Source organism: Hypanus sabinus, chromosome 21 (assembly GCF_030144855.1).
Source record: "Hypanus sabinus isolate sHypSab1 chromosome 21, sHypSab1.hap1, whole genome shotgun sequence".
NCBI classification, from domain to species: domain Eukaryota; kingdom Metazoa; phylum Chordata; class Chondrichthyes; order Myliobatiformes; family Dasyatidae; genus Hypanus; species Hypanus sabinus.
The window spans coordinates 57,481,745-57,502,921 of record NC_082726.1 but is presented as its reverse complement, the minus strand read 5'-3'; the positions used below and the strand labels follow the sequence as shown (position 1 = coordinate 57,502,921).

General features: G+C 44.5%; 1 protein-coding gene across 1 annotated transcript in view; it reads right to left on the bottom strand.

The window, feature by feature from the left end:
• Positions 1–19,277, bottom strand: part of stra6 (signaling receptor and transporter of retinol STRA6) — a 66,176-nt gene extending 46,899 nt beyond the window's left edge. The window contains exon 1 of the mRNA XM_059946625.1: positions 19,093–19,277. The gene's annotated coding sequence lies outside the window, so the exon portion shown is untranslated. The remainder of the gene's footprint in view (positions 1–19,092) is intronic.
• Between the last annotated feature and the right edge of the window lie 1,900 nt (positions 19,278–21,177).

The window sequence follows — 21,177 nt, the reverse complement described above, 5'->3', positions numbered from 1 at the left end:
GGAGGACAATTATCCTTTCTTCAACTGCCTCATGCTCAGCATGAATGCAGTCTAATCCTCTTGGGATATTAAGTGGCAAAAACTGCACAACAGAAGCACACAGATTAGACCACAAGACATAGGAGAATAATTAGGCCATTCAGCCCATCAAGTCTGCTCTGCCATTCCATCATGGCCGATTTATTATTCTTTCTCAATCCCATTCTCCTGCCTTCTCCCCATCCCTTTTGATGCCTTTTCTAATCACAAACCTATCAACATTTGTTTTAAATACTCCCAATGACTTGGCCTCCACAGCCACCCATGGCAATAAATTCCATAAATTCACCACCTTCTCTTTGAAGAAATTACTCCTCTTCTCTGTAGTAAAGAAACATCCTTGTATTCTGAGACTGTCCCCTCTGGTCCCAAACTATAAGAAACATTCTCTCCATGTGCACTCTCTAGGCCATTCAACGTTTCAATGAGATTTCTCCCTCACCCCCCCATTACTCTAAACTTCAGGGAGTAGAGGCCCAGAGTCAGCAAATGCTTATTAACCCTTTCATTCCCAAGAGCATTCTTGTGAACCTCCTCTGCAGTCTCTCCAATGCTAGCACATCCTTTCTTAGATGAGGGGCCCAAAACTGCACACAATAACCCAAGTGTGGCTTGCCAAATGCCTTATAAAACCTCAGCATTTCATCAGATGACACTTCCTTACTCAAGTGAAGTGAAGCTAACAATCCAAGAGACAAAATTATGATTTTTTTTAATTGACTGGAGTCTTTGGAACCTGCATTCTGACCACAGGAGCTGGCTGTGAGAAAACCAAATATCCCATTTCCCACAAGTGCGTTTACAAGCCTCTCCCATGTCCTCGCAACCCCCTCCAATTTTCTTGTATCACTTGGGTTGTTTCTTCCAAAGACAAATCTAATTACATCAAGACCAAAATGTTACGGAGGAAATGAAAAGGAACACGCTGGAAAGTAAACAACTTTAACCATGAAGGTTGCAAATTAACAGCTGCAAGGTCCCTCGATGATCCTAGCATTTATGAATTCATGCTTTGTAAATGCACAAGCAACAGTGCAACCATTGCCAGTTCATCACCACACAAATCTGTGTTAAAAGCAATCACAGATGACCAAGAGGTCTTATCTACTCACAATATAATATGATTAGGAATAGTCAGCATGACTTTGTGAAAGGCAGGTCATGTCTTATATGGATCATTGAAATTTTTGAGGATGTGACTAAATACATTGACATTGATGATGGTAGGGCAGTAGATGTAGTGTATATGGATCTCAACAAGGCATTTGACAAGGTAACCCATGCAAGGCTTATTGAGAAAGTAAGGAGGCCCAGGATCCAAGGGGAAATTACTTTGTGGATCTAGAACTAGCTTGTCCACACAAGGCAAAGAGTGGTTATGGACGGGTCATACTCTGCATGGAGGTCAGTCACCAGTGGAGTGCCTCAGCGATCTGTTCTGGGACCCCTACTTATAAATGACCTGGATGAGGAAGTGGAGGGATGGGTTAGTAAATTTGCTGATGACACAAAGGTTGGGGGGTGTTGTGGATAGTGTGGAGGGCTGTCAGAGGTTACAGCAGGACATTGATAGGATGCAAAACTGGGCTGAGAAGTGGCAGATGGAGTTCAACCCAGATAAGTGTGAGGTTGTTCATTTTGGTAGGTCAAATATGATGACAGAATATAGTACTAATGGCAAGACTCTTGGCAGTGTGGAGGATCAGAGGGATCTTGGGGTCTGAGTCCACAGGACACTCAAGACGGTTGCGCAGGTTGACTGTGGTTAAGAAAGCATATGGTTCATTGGCCTTCATCAATCATGGGGTTGAGTTTAGGAGCCGAGGGGTAATGTTGCAGCTATATAGGACCCTGGTCAGACCCCACTTGGAGTACTGTGCTCAGTTCTGGTCGCCTCACTACAGGAAGGACGTGGAAACCATAGAAAGGGTGCAGAGGAGATTTACAAGGATGTTGCCTGGATTGGGGAGCATGCCTCATGAGAATAGGTTGAGTGAACTCGGCCTTTTTTCCTTGGGACAACTTTGGATGACAGGTGACCTGATAGAGCTGTACAAAATGATGAGAGGCATTGATCGTGTGGATAGTCAGAGGCTTTTTCCCAGGTCTGAAATGGCTAGCACGAGAGGGCACAGTTTTAAGGTGCTTGGAAGCAGGTACAGAGGAGATGCCAGGGGTAAGCTTTTTATGCAGAAAGTGGTGAGTGTGTGGAATGGGCTGCCAGCGGCAGTAGTGGAGGCAGATACGATAGGGTCTTTTAAAAGATTTTTGGATAGGCACATAGAGCTTAGAAAAATAGAGGGCTATGGGTAACAGATAATTTCTAAGGTAGGGACATGTTTGGCACAGCTTTGTGGGCTGAAGGGCCTATATTGTGCTGTAGGTTTTCTATGTTTCTAACGCCCACCAGTTTCAATGTGATCCCAGCACCAGCCACATCATCCCCTTCCTAACAGTATCCATGGGAATCACTCTCTCTGCAAGCCCCTGGCCCACTCATCTCTCTCCCTCATTCCCCAGGCTCTCTCTATTCTATCCGGAGGTCAGAATGAGAATGGAGTTCATTGTCACTGACACACTGCATGTCATGATTTTGTGTTGTTTTGTGGTAGCAGCACAGTGCAAGACAAAATATACTATAAAATTCACAAGAAACACAGTATATAAGAAATATAAATGCATAAAGAGAGGAAAAATAGCAAGGTAAAGTTCATGGGTCCCATTGACTATTTAGAAATCTGATGGTGCTTCTAAAAAGTTGGGCGTGTCTTCAGGCCTCCTCCTTGATGGTAGAAATGAGAGAGTCTGCCCTCCCCACCATCAAGGCCTTCTTTAAAAGGCGAGGCCTCAAAAAGGCAGCATCAATCATTGAGGGCCCCACCTCTTGGGACATGCCCTCTTCTCATCCACTACCAAAGGCGGCACAGGAACCCAAAGATTCAGCCTTATAGGAGCAGCTTCTTCTCACCATCAGATTTCCCAACAGGCAATAAACCTGTGACACCAACTCATTGTTTTTGCTCTCTCATCCGCACTGACTCTTACAATTGTATTTCTTATTGTAATTTATAGTGCATTTTATGTATCGCACTACACAGCAGTCGTTAAACAATGAATGTTACAATATGCCGGTGATCATAAACCTGATTCGGATTCAGATTCCAAGACTCCATGAGAAGGAACACGAGAGGGCTTGAAGATATGTCAATTCAGCTGGCACCAGAAATGAAGTGTCAGTGAAGACTGGCACGGATATGCAAGACTTCGGACATCTGTAATCCAACCTGGGTTAATGGGACTCCATAAAAAAAACTACTGAATGCAATGTGCCTTTTGTTATGTCTTTGTAGTGCCAGGTACAAAGTAATAAATCTATTCTGAAGCATAACACTACATTAAAAGGCTTTTTCATAAATGACTAGAGAGGGGGCTAAGGATTGCAGGCATTTCTGTACACTCATTGGTCACTTTATTAAGTACAACTGCTCGTTAAAGCAAATACCTAATCAGCCAATCATGTGGCAGCAACTCAATGCATAAAAGCATGCAGACATGGTCAAGAGGTTCATTTGTTCAAATCAAACACCAGAATGAGGAAAAAAGATCTAAGTGACTTTGACCATGACGTGATTGTTGGTGTCAGATGGGGTGGGGCGAGTATCTCAAAAACTCTTGACCTCTTGGGATTTCCACACACAATAGAGTTTACAGAGATTGGTGCGAGAAAACAAAAAACCATTCAGCGAGCTGCATTTCTGTGGTTGAAAATGTCTTGTTTGAAAGGTCAGAGGAGTCTAGCCAGACTGATTCAAGCTGACTGGAAGACAACAGTAATTCAGATAACCACACATTATGAGAATGGAGTGCAGAAAAGTATCTCTGAAAGCACAACACGTTCAACTTTCAAGCAGATGGGCTATGGCAGTAGAAGTGAACAAAGATAATAAACTGGCCAGTTTATTAGGTACAGGAGGTAACTAATAAAGTGATCACTGAGTGTAGAACCCACAAGGTAGTTCCTTCCTTAGCACTCACTCCATCACAATACACATGTCTTTCAACCTGTACAGACCTTCAGGGCACCACTTGTTGCTCTGGGTTGCAAGAGCTGATTGACCCAATGGAGTCAACACTGGAGACCACAAGACGCAAGTGATAGGAAGAGATCAATTTTGGCACCGTCTGCAAGGTGTTTACACAAAGTTTCTTCACACAGTCCAAAGGCACACCAGTTGGTAAGTTCATTGGTCATTTAATTGTCCTGTGATTAGGTTGGTGTTAAACGGGTAGATTGCTGAGCAGTGTGGCTCATTGGACCAGAAGGTCCTGTTCCACGCTGTATCTCCAAATAAACCATTTGGCCATTCAGCCCATTGAGTCATTCCATCAGGGCTGATTTATTGCTCCTCTCAACCCCATTCTCCTGTCTTTCTCCCTCATAACCTTTGATGCACTTACTATTCAAGAACCTATCAACCTTCACTTTAAGTATACTCAATGATTTGACATCCACAGCCATTTATGGCAATGAATTGGACAGATTTACCACCCTCTGGCTAAGGAAATTCCTCCTCATCTCTGTTCTAAAGGGAAGTTGCTCTACTCTGAGTCTGTGCCCTCTGGTCCTTGACTCCCCACTATAGGAAACATCCTGTCCACATCCACCCTCTCTAGGCTTTTCAAAATCTGACAGGTTTCAATGAGATTTCGCCCCCACCACCCCCAATTCTTTTAAACATCAGTGATGACAAGCTCAGAGACATCAAACAACTGAAGATATCCAGACACCTCTATTTTGACTCAAAGGTTCCCTGGTCCCAAACAGCTCATTTCCACAATGGACATCCAATTCCTCTGGACTTCCATCCTGCACCAAGATGGTCATGGGATTCCCTTCACTTCTTTCTTTAATCGTGTTTGAGACAGCTCCACCCCCGCCACTTTCACCAAACTGATGTCATTCTTACATTGAGCACATTACAGTCATAGATTATTACAGCACAGAAACAGGCCATTTGGCCTATCTAGTCAATGCCAGCCCAGAGAAAGGGCAGCACAGTAATGCAGTGGTTAGTGAATGCTTTGCAAAACCAGCTACAAGATCAGGGTTTACCTTCACCATTGTTTGTAAGGAGCTGGTTCCTGACTACATACGGTTCACCATTCTTCCGAGATCCCCACTGCCCTACATGTCAGTCCTCGCTGATTTGATGCAAGCATATTACACTGCATGTAAATATGACATATAAAGCTAATTTTATCTCATCTAATCAAATTTTCCTTAATTGTGATCATCATTATTGATGGTTGTGCTTCTAAGTTTTGATTGGTCAGCACATGATACAGGGCAAAGGCGGGAGACTAGGGCTGAGAGGGACCATGATGAAATGGAGGAGCAGACTCAATGGGCCAAATGGCCTAATTCTACTCCTATATCTCACATGCTAAAATCTGGGAATCCATCATTTCTTTCTATAAAGACATTAAAACCTACTAGCAATTTCAGATTCCAGATTCAGATTTGGATCCAAATTGCAAAATATGCAACTTCCACTACATTTCTGGATTTTTGAATTATTATATTTTTATTATACATCAACTTTTTATTCAGTTACAGAACACTAGGACAGGCAGAGGTCATAATAAACCATGTAACATAAGTCTTTTAAGTTGCCAATAACATCTGACCACAGCATTGCTAACTGCAGAAATTTGAAATAACAAATTTCTTGTCACCAGAGATCAATGTGCAACCTTTTTGAAAGTTTATGAGGACATTCTGCAAATTCCTCTACACATATTTCCATTTGAGACCAGTTACACAGGCTTATCAAGATAAAAGGCAAACCAGGTTACAAATAGCCTTCTCCCTGTGGACACATTAAATTATTGCCTTGTTGAATTGCAAATAGCCCCCTGAAAGGTCAAATTGCAAAATGAAATGGTAATCCAAAACTGGCCAAGTGCAAGTGGTCAGATATAAACCTCTGATGGAGAAGCTTCCAAAAAGTGTACAGCCATAACTTAGTTAATGAGGAGGCACCCACAATTCAGATAAGTTCCCGAGGTATGAAAGATTAATTGTACCAAAAACACAAGGTGTGTTCGACAAAACACATCACCCTGCTGGGCAAGAAAATACACAATAGGAGGACAACAACTTGGTCAAGAGCCAAATTAACAAAAAAAAGACAGAAGTTTGCAACTTTACAGCTGTTTAGCTTGCACATTAAAATTCTGATCACCTGGCACACACAGGATTGCTGGACTAACATGTTTCCAGGCAATCAGATGTTCTTTCTATTAAATCAGAGGTTGATAGATTTCTAATTAGTCTAGACATGAAGGGATACAGGGTGAAGACAAGACAATGGGGCTGAGAGGGGAAATGGATTAGCCATAATGAAATAGTGGAGCTTACTCAATGGGTCAAATGGCCCAATTCTGCTCCTATATCTTATGGTCTTAATACTCCAACACATTCTTACTTGTCTTTAGAGACAAAAGATTACAGGTACTTCCTGAAAGTGGCTACACAGATTGGTAAAATGGTAAAGGTGGCATATGGCATACTTGCTTTTATTAGTCAATGAACTGGGTCCAAGTGTCAAAAAGTTAAGTTGCCGCTTTATAAAGCTCTAGCTAGGTTGCAACTGGCTTATTGCATTAAGTTCTGGTCACCCCATAATAGGAACAATGTTGCTTTGGAGCGGGTGCAGAAGAGGTTTACCAGGATGCTGCCTGGATAAGAGAGCATGTGCTATGATGAGAGGTTGGGCTACTTTCTCAGAAGAAGTGGAAGCCAGGAAGAGATATGACAGGGGTTTATAATATTACAGGCATAGTTAAGAGTATACAGCCAGTATCTTCTCCCTAACACCCCCAGGCTTGAAATGTCTAACACCAGAGGACATGCATTTAAGGTGAGCGGGCACAAGTTCAAAGAAGGTGTGCAGAGCAAGTTTTTATAAATACAAACGTATATATACAAATATAAAAGTGGTGGGAGCCTAGAATGCTTTGCTTGATTTGGTGATGAAGGCAAATACAATAGAATTGTTCATGGACAGGCACATGAATGTGCTAGAAATGGAAGGAAATGGGCAATGTGTAGGAAGAAGGGATTAGTTTAGATGGCCATTTGATTACTAATTAACTAGTTCAGCACAAAGGCAAGAAAGACAGTATCTTGAACTTCTGGTGGTTGCCCATTCTCACCATTCTTCACTATTCTCATTCCCCCCTCACTCCTCATCTCCTTGCCTGCCCATCACCGCCCTCTGGTTCTCCTCCCCTCCTTCCCCTTTCTTTCATGGTCTTCTACCTTCTCCAACTCTATCTCTTTCACCCATTAGCTCCACAGCTCTTTACTTCATTTCTTCCCTTTTCTTGGTTTCACCTCCCACCTTGTTCTTCCTCTTCCTCCTACCCTTTTGCTCTGACTTTTCATTTTTTCCAGTCTTGATGAAAGGTCTAGGCCTGAAATATTGACTAGTTCCTCTTTTCCATAGATGCTGTCTGGACTGCTGAGTTCCTCCAGCATTTTGTGTGCGTTGCCTAGTTTCAGCTCAATTTTATGGGATGAAGGGTAGTGGTCAAAGGGACTTATTCTACCTGGAGGTCTATGATTAGCAGTGTTCCACAGGGATCCATACCAGGATGTATACAAATGACCTATTTGTGATTTATATAAATGATCTGAATGAAAATGTAGATGGGTGGGTTAGAAAATTTGCAGATGATATGAAAATTGGTTGTGTTGTGGATAGTGCAGAAGACTGCAAAGGATACAACAGGAAATTGATCTGTAGCAGATACGTGCAGAGAAATGGCCTTTTCTCCTTGGAGCAATGGTGGACGAGAGGTGATCTGATAGAGATGTATCAGATGATGAGAGGCTTTGATCATGTGGGTAGCTAGAGGCTTCCCCCACCCAGGGCTGAAATGGCTAACACGAGGGTGCATAGTTTTATGGTGCTTAGAAGTAGGCACAGAGAGCGGGGGAGGGTGTGTCAGAGGCAAGTTTTTCCACACAGAGTACACTGCTAGTGACAGTGGTGGGCACGGATACAATCGGGTCTTTTCAGAGACTCTTAGATAGGTACATGGAGCTTAGAAAAATAGAGGGCTATGTAGTAGTGAAATTCTAGGCAGTTTCTAGAAAAGGTTACGTGGTCAGCACAACATTGTGGGCCAAAGAGCCTGTAATGTGCTGTAGATTTTTATGTTCTAAATGGCAGATGGAGTTTAACCCAGTCAAATGTGAAGGGTTGCATCTTGGTGGGTCAAATGCAAAGAGATATTACAAGATGCTCAGTGTTGATGAGCAGAGGGATCTTGGAGTCAAAGGTCATAACTTCTTGAAAGTGGCTACACGGTGATAGGATGGTTAAGGTGGTATATGTCATGCTTGCCTTTATACGTTGAGATTTTGAGTTCAGAAGTCAGGAAGTTATATTGCAGCTTTATAAAACACTAGATAGGCCACATTTGGAGTACTGCATACAGTTTTGGTCACTCTATCACAGGAAGGATGCCTAGGCTTTAGAGGATACAGAAGAGATTTACCAGGATTTTCCCTGGATTAGAGGGCATGAGCTATAACAAGAGGTTGGACAAAGTTAGGTTGCTTTCTCTGGAGCAGTGAAGGCTGAGGGGAGATCTGAGAGGTTTACACGATTATGAGGGCAAAATCTTTTTCCAGGGGTTGAAATGTCAATTAGAGAGTATGCATTTAAGATGGGGGTGGGTAATTTCAAAGGAATTACCCCCTCCCCCCCTCAGAGGGTAGTGAGGGCCTGGGATGCACCTCCTGGTGTGGTAGTACAGGCAGAAACATCAGACACTTTTCAGAGATATTTTAATAGGCAGATAAATGTGAAGAAACTGGAAGGATATGGACCGTGTAGGCATAACAGATTAGATTGGATTACTAATTTAATAGGGTCAGCACAACATGAAGGGCTTGTTCCTGTGCTATACTGATGTATCTTCCAGCACACTTATGTTCCAGGTTGAAAGCTGGAGCACCAAACAATCTGCTGGAGGAACTCAGAGTCAAGTTCCTTCTGCAGAGCAGAACATTTCCTATCAAAACCCTGCATTGGTACTTTGTTCTTACAACAGGCTTCCCAGCAAATGAGGCAAACTTAAAGGGATCATGGGACCTGGGGTCCCAGGTGAGTGGGGAGTGCAAGAAACCATTATCCAGTGAGTCAGATGCCAAATCACTGGGGTTGCTGAACTGGTAGTATACTACCCAACAGTTTTATTGTACCAGCTCTCAGTATATCAATACTTGGACCTAGTTGCTGCACTGATTTGAAAAGGGTAGTCTCAAAAGTATTTGCTTTAAGATGGAACAGTACACCGCAGGAACAGGCCGCTTCAACTCGTGATGCTGTGCCAAACTAATTAAGCTAATGCCACTTAATCCCTTCAGCCTGCCCATGGTCCACATCTGTCCATTGTCTGCCTATTCATGTGATTATCAGAAGCCTCTCATCACCTCTCATACTTGCTGTTATTACCACCCCCAAGCAGCATATTCTCAGCACCAACCACTCTGTGCAAGAAAAAAAAACTTTGCCCTGCACATCTTCTTCAAACATTCCCCCCCTACCCCACCTGAAAGAATGCCCAAATTTTAGAGATTTAATTTGTAAGTTGCAAAATGCAGGACTGTGGCCCGAAACATGGACTATTCATTCCCCTCCATCGATCCTGCTTGGCTTGCCGAGTCTGTCTAGCTGCTGGAGTCCTCTATTTTACTGCATGTGTACCGCTGGGGTGAGGAGAAGTCTCCCATTTTTCTCCATGCAGAGTAAATATGCCCAGAACTCATGCACCCAGCAACACAGGTACACAGAGTGGTGAAGGCGACATTTGGCATGTTATTTTTGTTAGTCAAAGCACCGAGTAAAGGAGTTGACAACCGTATATGACAATGGGAGAGCATATTGGAATACACATGCAGTTCTGCTTCCGCAGCCTGAGCAAGGATGTCACTAAGCTGGGAAGGGTGCAGAAAAGATTCATAAGGATGTTATTGGGATTGGAAGCCTTGAATTACAAGGACAGGCTAGGACATTTTCCTCTAGCTACAAGGCCAACAAGGGAGCTTAGAGATTTATAATATCACAGGGCCTAGATAAATAAGGTCATGATCTGGGGTAGGAGTTTTCCCAATGGCATGTCACCAAAAGGACTAGCAAATTTCTATGGATGTACCACGGAGAGCATTCTAAGTAGTTACATCACCGTCTTATATGGTGGGGCCATTGCACAGGTTTGGAAAAAGCTGAAGAGGGTTGTAAATTCAGCCAGCTCCATCATGGGTACCAGTTTCCCCACCATCGAGGACATCTTCAAAGTTAGATGCCTCAAAAAGGCAGCATCCACCATTAAGTGCCACCACCATCAAGGGGAAACACCTTCTTTTCATCACTACCACAAGGTGCCTGAAGAAACATTTTAGGGACAGCTTCTCGTTTCTGCCAGATTTCTGAATGGACAATGAACACAACCTCACTATTTCTGTTCTCTCTCTGCACTGTCATTTTAAAAATAAATATATTATAAATTACAATTTAATATGTATGTATTGCACAGTACTGCTGCCACAAAAACAACAAATATCATGACACACGACGGTGATAATAAACCTGACTGGATTTAGAATCAGAGGATTTATATTTAATGTGATGGGAAAATTTAAACTGGACTGAAAGGGCAACTTTTTAAAAAAATATACACCGAGGGTGGTGGGTGGATAGAATGTACTACCTGAAGTTGTAAAGGTGGGTAGAAAATCAAAATTAATATCAGCATGTCATGAAATATATGTAAAGAGGGTTTCTTCTTTTTTGTTAACTAGCAGGAATGCTAATTTACTGATAACGAGAATGGTATTCCTTTGTAAACCAAATGGGGATTAATGTTCTTTCTTCTGAGTCTGTAAGCTTTTGTTGACGGGCTTTTGGGCAGATCGGCGCGAGGGGGTCGAGAGAGAGGACGCAATGCTCTAAACTGGGCGAGGATCGGACCCCAAAGGGGGGTCCGAGGCCGGGAGATTCTCCGAGGACGGGGGGCGGGGGATGAAGCTAGATGTGCATGGTTGACCACTCGGAGGGTCCTGAGCTGTTTGGAGAGTCGAGGAGTTCGGAGGGTCCTGAGCTGCGAGTCGAGGAGTTCGGAGGGGATCGAATGGTGGCCAGAAGACTTCAGTAATTGAGCTCCAACGGCTGTGCACGAAGTGGTTTGGACTTTGATAAGTTTGGCGCCTTTTCTTTAATTTTCTCTTCATATATACTGTATCGTTATTAATCACTTAGTAATAGTAACCTTTATAAATCGTACTCATTTAATCGCATATGGTGTACTGTCTGTTTTTGGGCGAGGCGGGGACATCACACAGCATCCACACCAGCTGATTACCCAGTTTGGCGGGGCCGAAGGCTGCTCCCCCTAGACAAGAACGAGCTGAGCCAGCCTGAGGCGACCCAGGGGGTTACATTGTGGGGGCTCGTCCGGGATTGATTTCTGTGGAAGCTGTGTGATCACCCTCTTTAAATTGTGTCTGCGGCGAAGAGCTGGTGTGCCTTTGTGGGTGTGCGATTGTTGGTTATCGTTGTGTGTGTGTTGGGTGGGGTGGCTGCTGTTGTTAGCCTCGAGGTCGTTGTTCGAGTTCCGACTAGTGCTGACGAAATGGTGATGGGACCATGGGTTGTCCGTACTGTTTGGGGATTGAGGAGTAACAGGTTGGGATGTTTCAGCAGTGGTGGGCTCCGCCCGGTTGTTGGAATAATGTCCAGCCCTAAAGGGGCGGAAGCGTGGGCGGAGCGGACCTCTCAGTTGTTGGGTGAGTGGCAGTGCTTGGCTGAGGGAAAGCGACAGGGACGGGTTGAAAGTTTGAGTAGGCGGGCTGGTGACTTTGTTAGAACTGTCGGGCGCAATTACCTCGAAGTGACCGCTGCCAGTTCTGGGAAAGTGTGGGAAAATGCGTGTGGTTTGACTGGAAGTCAAATGCCGCAGCTGGGGGGCTCATCATATCCGTGGCAGGAGATTGGTGAGAAGTTTTTAGGGTATCCCTTTTTGCCTAGGGGGGCAGATAAATTGCTTGTGGTGCAAAGGGGATCTGTCAAGGGGATCAGTTGTTCCGTTGATTCAAGAGGTGTCGGGAAACTTAGAGGAGGCCCAGTGGGGGAACGGCTTGGGGTCTCTGGGGGAGCACGTTCCCAGCAATGTACCAAGGAACTCCCGAAAGGAACAGACTCTATTCCTGAAGGCTTAGAGGGGCCATGCGCACAGGTGGTGTTACGGATGGATGGAAGTCAAGTTAAAGCCATCCTCAGCACCGGGGCGCCGGTTAAGTTGCTGTACAGTTTGTTTCATAACCGTTATTGGAAGCATTTACCCTTGGCGACATTGAGGACACTGGAGATTCGGGGTACCAGTGCCGGTGATTATCCAGACGACGGTTGTTGGTCAGTGAAAATGGAGTTCTTAGAGGCAAATGTGGAGGAGACTGAGGTTCAGGAATCGTTAATGCTGATGTGTCTGGACCCTGTTGAGACGGGCAGCGGTTCTGTTCTAGAGAGAACCAATATCCTACTGGTGCACTTGGGAGCCTGCCCGGAGGAGGTGGGTGAGCGCTGTTTGGAGGCATTGTCAATTCACCCAGGGTTTCGAGCTGCTTGTGCGGACGTGTGTAGCAGCATTGGGCCGATACCGAATTCAAACAAGAGCCAGTGGTGGTACGGCCTGGGGGAAGTATCTGAGGGTGAGACCCTCTTAGTGGACGCTGCGAAATACCACGAGGGAGCGGAGTTGACTGCTGAAGACACCTCGGAGAGAGAGAGGTTGCGGCGACTGGCCCCTGAAGCCGTGGAAGACGTAGGCAGCGTGTGTGTGGATTATATTGCGTTGAAGAGGCGCACTGTCAGTGACCAGAATATGGCCCTAGAAGAGGCGATGGCCTGTCTGAGTGGTGCGAAGTGGTTTAAGGTGCTGGATCTGAGGAGTGGATGTTGCCAGATCCCGATGAGTGAGGCCGACAAGGAGAAGATGGCCGTTATAAATTCCCTAGGAGTCTTCGGGTCCGAAAAGATGCCACAGGGCATATCTGGAGCCCTTGCAACCTTCCTGCTGGGCAGGTGGAAGACCATAGGGGATGTGGAGGCGTATGGAGTTTTGGTGTATGTGGATGATCTCTTGGTGTTTGGATTTGCCTCAGGAGAATATGAAGTGAGGTCGTTGCAGGAGCAGCTGAGAACTACCGAGTTAAAGTGTTTTCGGGACACGTGCCAGGGCTGGCGAAGGTCGCAGCTCGTGAGTGACTGTCTCTACGGAATCAAGTTTGAAATGAAGACGGAGAGACTGGAGAAAGTGATCAGGAACCATTCGGAAGACTTACAAGTTGGAGAGAATGAAGAAAGTTGTCTGACTGAGGGTAATAGCAAACTGAGAACCCGGAGAGGGGAGTTTGCGGAGGTGAAGAAATTACAGACGAATCTCAGCAGAGAGAAGCGGAAGCTTGAAGGGAACCTGAAGATGACCATCGACAGTTCAAAAGAAGTGCAAAACCTGAAAGTTGATCTGGAAGAAGTCATGAGGAAGAAAAAGCTGGAGAGAAGTGCAGTGAATACTGAACAGGAGGCTGAAGAGACTGCAGGAGCAGTGCAGGCCACGTGTTTCCGTTTGGAGAAGATCAAACAGCAGCTACCGATCACAGGAATGAGGAAGAATACAGATTCGATGGATGATGTGCTGGATGTGTGGTACATGCTGCCTTTTGCTGACTTTCTCTCGATTGAGGAAGAGACCTTTGGCCCTTCTCCCATTGAGTCAGGTGTAGCGGGGAGGGTTAGCTGTGTGCAGTGTGGGGCATGAGTGAAAGGTTGAGAGAGGAGTTGGTAGTGGGCCCAAGGTATCCCCAGTTGTGTCCGAGCCTGAAGGGTTTAGGTGAGGGGGTACGGAGGCCTCAGAAGGGTTAGGGAACTCCAGATAGTTGGCCTAAGTAGCGCCTGAGGAACAGGGCGTGAGGGTTACTGTGTGGGGAGGGGATGTCACTGTTTGTGCTTGGGTTACGGTGTGTTGGCAGGAAAGGTGGCGAGTTATTTAGTAGTCATGAGGACATGACTTTTATTTGGTGGAGGGAGAGTGTAAAGAGGGTTTCTTCTTTTTTGTTAACTAGCAGGAATGCTAATTTACTGATAACGAGAATGGTATTCCTTTGTAAACCAAATGGGGATTAATGTTCTTTCTTCTGAGTCTGTAAGCTTTTGTTGACGGGCTTTTGGGCAGATCGGCGCGAGGGGGTCGAGAGAGAGGACGCAATGCTCTAAACTGGGCGAGGATCGGACCCCAAAGGGGGGTCCGAGGCCGGGAGATTCTCCGAGGACGGGGGGCGGGGGATGAAGCTAGATGTGCATGGTTGACCACTCGGAGGGTCCTGAGCTGTTTGGAGAGTCGAGGAGTTCGGAGGGTCCTGAGCTGCGAGTCGAGGAGTTCGGAGGGGATCGAATGGTGGCCAGAAGACTTCAGTAATTGAGCTCCAACGGCTGTGCACGAAGTGGTTTGGACTTTGATAAGTTTGGCGCCTTTTCTTTAATTTTCTCTTCATATATACTGTATCGTTATTAATCACTTAGTAATAGTAACCTTTATAAATCGTACTCATTTAATCGCATATGGTGTACTGTCTGTTTTTGGGCGAGGCGGGGACATCACACAGCATCCACACCAGCTGATTACCCAGTTTGGCGGGGCCGAAGGCTGCTCCCCCTAGACAAGAACGAGCTGAGCCAGCCTGAGGCGACCCAGGGGGTTACATATACATTTTAACCATATTATATAAAATAGTTAACTAAGTGGTGCAAAACAGAAATAGAAAAAGTAGTGAGCTAGTGTTCATGGGTTCAATGTCCATTCAGAAATTGGACGGCAGCAATGAAAATAAGGCACGACCTGGGTGATAGGGACCCTTAGTGATGGACACCACCTTTCTGAGGTATTGCTCCCACACCTCAGGGGCTGCAGCGGTTCAAGAAGGCAGCTCATCACCACCTTCTCAAGGGCATCTAGGGATGGGCAATAAATGCTGGCTTAGCTGGTGATGCCCACATCCCATAAGTTAAATTTTAAAAACTGCAACCACAACTTTTTTTTTTAAAATGGCCTTTGGACAGGTACATAGAGAGAAGAGGCCAAACAGGCAAACAGGACTGGCTCAGGAGATAGTTGGCATGGACACATTAGGCCAAGGCGCCTGTCTCCATGCAGTACAACTATGACTACGCTGTACAACTTTTTGAGGCCAGTTCAAGGTTTGGCATAACTTTTTGCTAGTAATAAACATTTCAGAGGATAAAGTACACAGACAGACTGCTGCCGAGATTATTAGAAATGTATATAATGTGCAATGCTAGGCTCACTGCGCAGAATTCTAGATCCCACAGTACAAATAAAGGCTATAGTGACAGTGAAGAGGTTAGATGAAAATAATTTACAAGGTCAACTTCAGAGTAGCCATTATGAACGGAAGTACAGTAGTAAAATTTAACATTTTAATTGTTAAGTTAATGAAGTGGTCTGTCCAAGCTTTATGGGAGTCCCATTAACCCCCCCCCCCCCCCAAAAAGAAACAAGCATTTCAACAATCCTGATGAAGGGTTTCGGCCTGAAACGTCGTCACTACCTCCACCCACAGATGCTGTCTGGCCTGCTGAGTTCTGCCAGCATTTTGTGTTTTTATTTCAGCAATTCTCTCTGGGTACTGAAAGAAACCTGGATAAATTTGTAAAGATTAGTGTACAACGTTGACACAGCTTTCTTTGTGGAGCAGCTCTTCCATGCCACGGCTGGCAGATGGGTTTCTCAGAAGAAATCTGTTGCAATAAAGTGGGAAACAGCTGAGAAAGCTTCTTAAAGCGGCAGCAACCTCTATAACAGACAAGGGGTTCTATGGGGAAGGACACCAGCTGATAAATACACTCAGTGTCCACTTTATTAGTTACAGCAGAACCCAGTGTGGCCTTCTGTTGTTGTAGCTCGTCCACTTCAAGGTTTGATATGTTGCGCATTCAGAGGTGCCCCTCTGCACACCACTGTTGTAATGTGTGTTTTTTTTTTGAGATCCTGTCAGCTTGAACCAGTCTGGCCATTCTCCTCTGATCTCTCTCATTAACAAAGAGTTTCTCCCCACAGAACTGCTGCTCACTGGATGTTTTTTGTTTCTCACACCCTTCTTTGTAAACTTTAGAGCAGGAGTTCCCAACCTGGGGTCCGTGGACCCTTTGGTTAATGATAGGGGTCCATGACATGACATAAATTGGGAGCCCTTGCTCTGGAGATTGTTGTACAAGAAAATCCCAGCAGATCATCGGTTTCCAAGATACTCAGATCACATCATCAGGCACCAACAATCATTCCACAAGCAACATCACTTAGATCACATTTCTTCCCCATTCTGATGTTTGGTCTGAACAGCAACTGAACCACTTCACCATGTCTGCATGTGTTAAGCATTGAATCGCTGCCATGATTGGCTGACTAGATATTTAAACCCGGTTACATACCTAATAAAGTGGCCTCTGAGACTACATATTTGTGTTAAATGGTTTCATTATGATTCCTGGTTTAAGTATTTAGTCTCGTTAATAAAAGATAATTGATGATGTGTTAACATCAAGTACTGGAATACAAATACAATGAGGCACAAATTCAATAAAACTTGCTTCCCGCAGCATTACAGAATATAAATTATACAGTGATATAAAAACTATGCAAAATAAGACAAAATGCTGGAGGAATTCAGCAGGTCGAGCAGCATCTATGGAGAGGAATAAACAGTCGATATTTCAGGCCAAGAACCTTCATCAGAACTGACGAAGGTCTTGGTCCAGAATGTTGACTGTTTAGTTCTCTGCATAGATGCCGCCTGACCTGCGGAGGTCCACCGGCAGTTTGGGTGTTACTTTGCATTTCCAGTATCAGTAGAATCTCTTGTGCAAAGCAAGACACAAAGCAAAGAAAATGACACGTATTTAAAAATATGTAGACTTGAACATTGAGTTTACATATTAAGAGAATTCATAAATAAAGAACATTCTGAATTATATAACAAAAAGGGGTCATTAACATTGCCCATTGGGAATTCAGCGGAATGAAAGGAACTTTACTGGGAACACCAGTGTGGAACTCTCCATAGGGGTAGTGACATGACAAATGGCAGACAACTGCATAAACAGGAAGCTGGCATTGATGAGCAGAAGGTACCTCAAGAGGAACAACAGCTCCAGAACAGAGCTGTTGAAGCAATAATTCTACTACTTAGAATATACAGCATTTGAGTTGCACCTCTTGCCTAATGCTAAAGCTCTCAGGGAGAAAATTGAAATTTATCACGTCACCAGGTTCTACCTGCTGTTATGACTATTGAATGGAGTCAGTGTGATAGGATGGATTCTTGACCTCACAAATCTACCTCATTAAGGCCTTGCATCTTATTTTCCACCTGCACTTACATTTTATTCTGTTATTACCTTACACTATCTCGATGTATTGTCATAATGAGAGGAAATGCACGGATGGTAAACTACACAACTTTTTCCAACTGTTACCTCGGTACCAGTTTCAGTGATCTTATTTATAGAGATACAGGGAAGAACAGGCCCTTTCAGCCACACTGCCCAGCAATCCGTTGATTTAATCCTAATCTCATCACTGGACAATTTACAATGAATCCAACAACCAGCAAGTCTTTGAACTGTGGGAGGAAACCAGAGCACCTGGAGAAAACCCATGCCGCCCTGGGTTTCACAGACGCTTTGCAGACTGTGGCGAGAAATGAAACCAGCTCACTGGTACTGTAAAGCCTCGTGTTAGCCACTACCTTACCATGCTGCCCCAATAATAAAGTTTAAATTAGAAAAAGCCATCTCAAAGAACAAAGCCCATTAGGTGAATCACAGGAAATAATGTTTAGGTTAGATGACCCGGAACATTAGCCCAAAGAAGCGGTAAAGCACAGGAGAAAGTAAGGGAAATGGCTGCTGAGGATACAGTGGAGGCTGAATGAGAGCAGAATTACAACAATGCATTTACAGAGACAAAATACTACAGCACAGAAACAGGCCTTTTGGGCCATCAAGTCCATACCAACATGATCTGCCTGGTCCCATCTACCTACACCCAGACCATAGCCCTCCATACCCCTTCATCCCACGTCTAAATCAAACTCACATCCAACATCTCCACGGGCACCCCTCTGAGTGAACAGCACCCCCCCCCCCACCCCATTCCCCTTCAACATTTCACTTTTCCCCCTAAACCTATGACCTCTACTTGTAGTCTCACCCAACCTCGGTAGAAAAAGCCTGCTTGCATTTACCCCTCATAATTGAGTGCTTCGATCAAACTTCCTCATTCTCCTGCGCTCCAGCATATAAAGTCATAACCTATTCAACTTTTTTCCTATAATTCATGTCCTCAAGTCCCAGCAACATCCTTGCAAATTTTCTCTACACTCTATCTAGCTCCTTAGTATCCATTTAGGTAGGTCTTGGTCAGAGACGACACCAGGAAAAGGAGATTCTTGAGGGGTGCAAGTGGGCGAATAAAACAATGTTCGCTTATCGTTATTTACTAAAATAAAACGGCAACTACATCCTTTACGATCTGTCAATTCACTCCCAGACGGAATCGAAGCAAGACTGCCGTTTTTGGTTTTAATTGGCGGGTCCAGTCAGGGAGGGAAAATGAAATCCGACTGACACTCACTTCCAAACTGCACTTATAATTCTGTTTTCTGACCAAGCCATGCGAAACGAGGTCCAACAACAGACACCAGTGGGCTTGAAATGAATGTTTAAAGAGAGGGGGGGAAAAAACGTTTGCGACTGGCCAGAAGTTTATCTCCGTCCCAAAACTTCGACCTGCTTTGTTTTCGATTTGATACCTTTCGTGCGCTGGAATGAAATCACGAGAGATAATCATGTGAATAATTAACTCCCTCCCCCTTGCAAAAAGTTTTAGTTTTTAATCCACATTTACCTGGCAAATTACCCCTGCCACAGACGAGAGCATTCACACCAGTCTCTCTGCTTTGATTGCGTCTCCTTCTGGGGTTACTCCGTCCTTGCTTTTGGAACTACTAAAACAACTTTCTTACAAAGTCACCCCCTACCTCGGTCAAGCGCAGAATGAGGGGAAAAACACTTCAGTTGGTTATGAGCGCTCGCCCAGGTGCTCCCTCCTTCTGAATATTCCCAAACAAGGATTGGCTTTGAAATCTCCCAATGGACAATCGCGAAGAGCAAACATTTCTTGGGTGTTCGCTCCCGCCCGCTCCGTTTATAACTAATCAGAAATCAACAAGTATATCTTTGGGCAAGATGTTTGGGATCAGAATGCAGAGATGACTGCTGCTTATAGATTTAAATTAAAACAAAACTAGTGTACTTCTGGCACAATTTTACTTTGATCACTTTTGTTGGTGAAAGAGGGTTAAAGTTTACCTTTCTGTTATCATGACGCAGGCATACTGTACACACAAAAACAACTCGAAACAAACTCTCACCCACACTCTGAAATACTTGTCCAGGCACAATTCTTAACACAGACGTATCTATATAGATACACACACATACCTGCACTCAGTGGCCACTTTAGTGGCCACCTGTTCCTTAATACAAATATCTAATCAGCCCATCATGTGGCAGCAACTCAATGCAGACGTGGTCAAGAGGTTCAGTTGTTGTTCAGACCAAACATCAGAATGGGCGAAGAAATGTGAACGTGGAATGATTGTTGGTGTCAGATGGGTGGTTTGAGTATCTCAGAAATTGATGATCTCCTGAGATTTTCATCCACAACGTCAGTGGTGGGTAAATTAATGGAGAGTATTCTTAGAGATGGTATGTACAATTATCTGGATAGGCAGGGTCTGATTAGTAATAGCATGGATTTGTGTGTGGAAGGTCATGTTTGACAAATCTTATCGAATTTTTTGAAGAGGTTATGAGGAAAGTTGATGAGGGTAAAGCAGTGGATGTTGTCTATATGGACTTCAGTAATGCCTTTGACAAGGTTCCGCACGGAAGGTTCATTAGGAAGGTTCAATCATTAGGTACTAATATTGAAGTCGTAAAATGGATTCAACAGTGGCTAGATAGGAACCAAATTAAACAGTAGCAAAACAGACCAAAATAGTGTATGGAGATGATCAACACACCAACTGCTGGAAAATCTCAGCAGGTCAGGCAGCATCAATGGAGGGAAATCATCAGTCTGGGTCACGGCTCTTCATCTGGACTGGAAGAGGGTCACAGACCCGATGGTTATCGGGAGAGTGAGTCTGCCCAGCGCTTCCAGCTTGGCTTGGTAAGACCCAGCTTCTGACTGTGGCAGCTCAGGGAGGAGTGTGATGTGGAGAGACCATAAGACACAGGAGCAGAATTAAGCCATTCAGGCCATTGAGTCTGCTCTGCCATTCCATCATGACTGACCCCGGATCCCACTCAACCCCGTTGTGTGTCCACACAGTGTTTCAGTCTGTTTCACTGCTGTTTTGTTTGGTTCACGGGTGGTTCTCAGAAACACCTGTTTTTTTGCCATATCCTTTGATGCCGTGATTGATCAGGAAACAACCAACTTCCAGCTTAAATATACACACGGACTTGGCCTCCACTGTAGTCTGTGGCAGAGCATTCCACAGATTTACTACTCTCTGGCTAAAAAAAAAAATCCTCCTTACCTCTATTCTAAAGAATCACCCCTCAGTTTTAAGGCTGTGCCCTCTAGTTCTGGATACCCGCAGCACAGGAAATATCCTCCCCACATCCACCCTATCTAGTCCTTTCAACATTTGGTAGGTTTCAATGAGATCCCCATGTAGAGTAATACTCTGTTCCCAGAAAACACTTGCAGCCTCACAGTTGCCTGTAAATCCATTCTGCTGGTCTCCCCAGTGCTAGATGAGGCTGTACATGTTAGCTATTTGTAATCTGCAGTGGATGAATAAAAGTATGGGAAAAAAGGTCAGAGGTAAAGTTTCTAAATTTGCTGATGACAAGCCGGATAGAAAGGTTACAAGTTACAAGGGGATATTGATAGGTTAAGAGAGTGGGCAATGTTCTG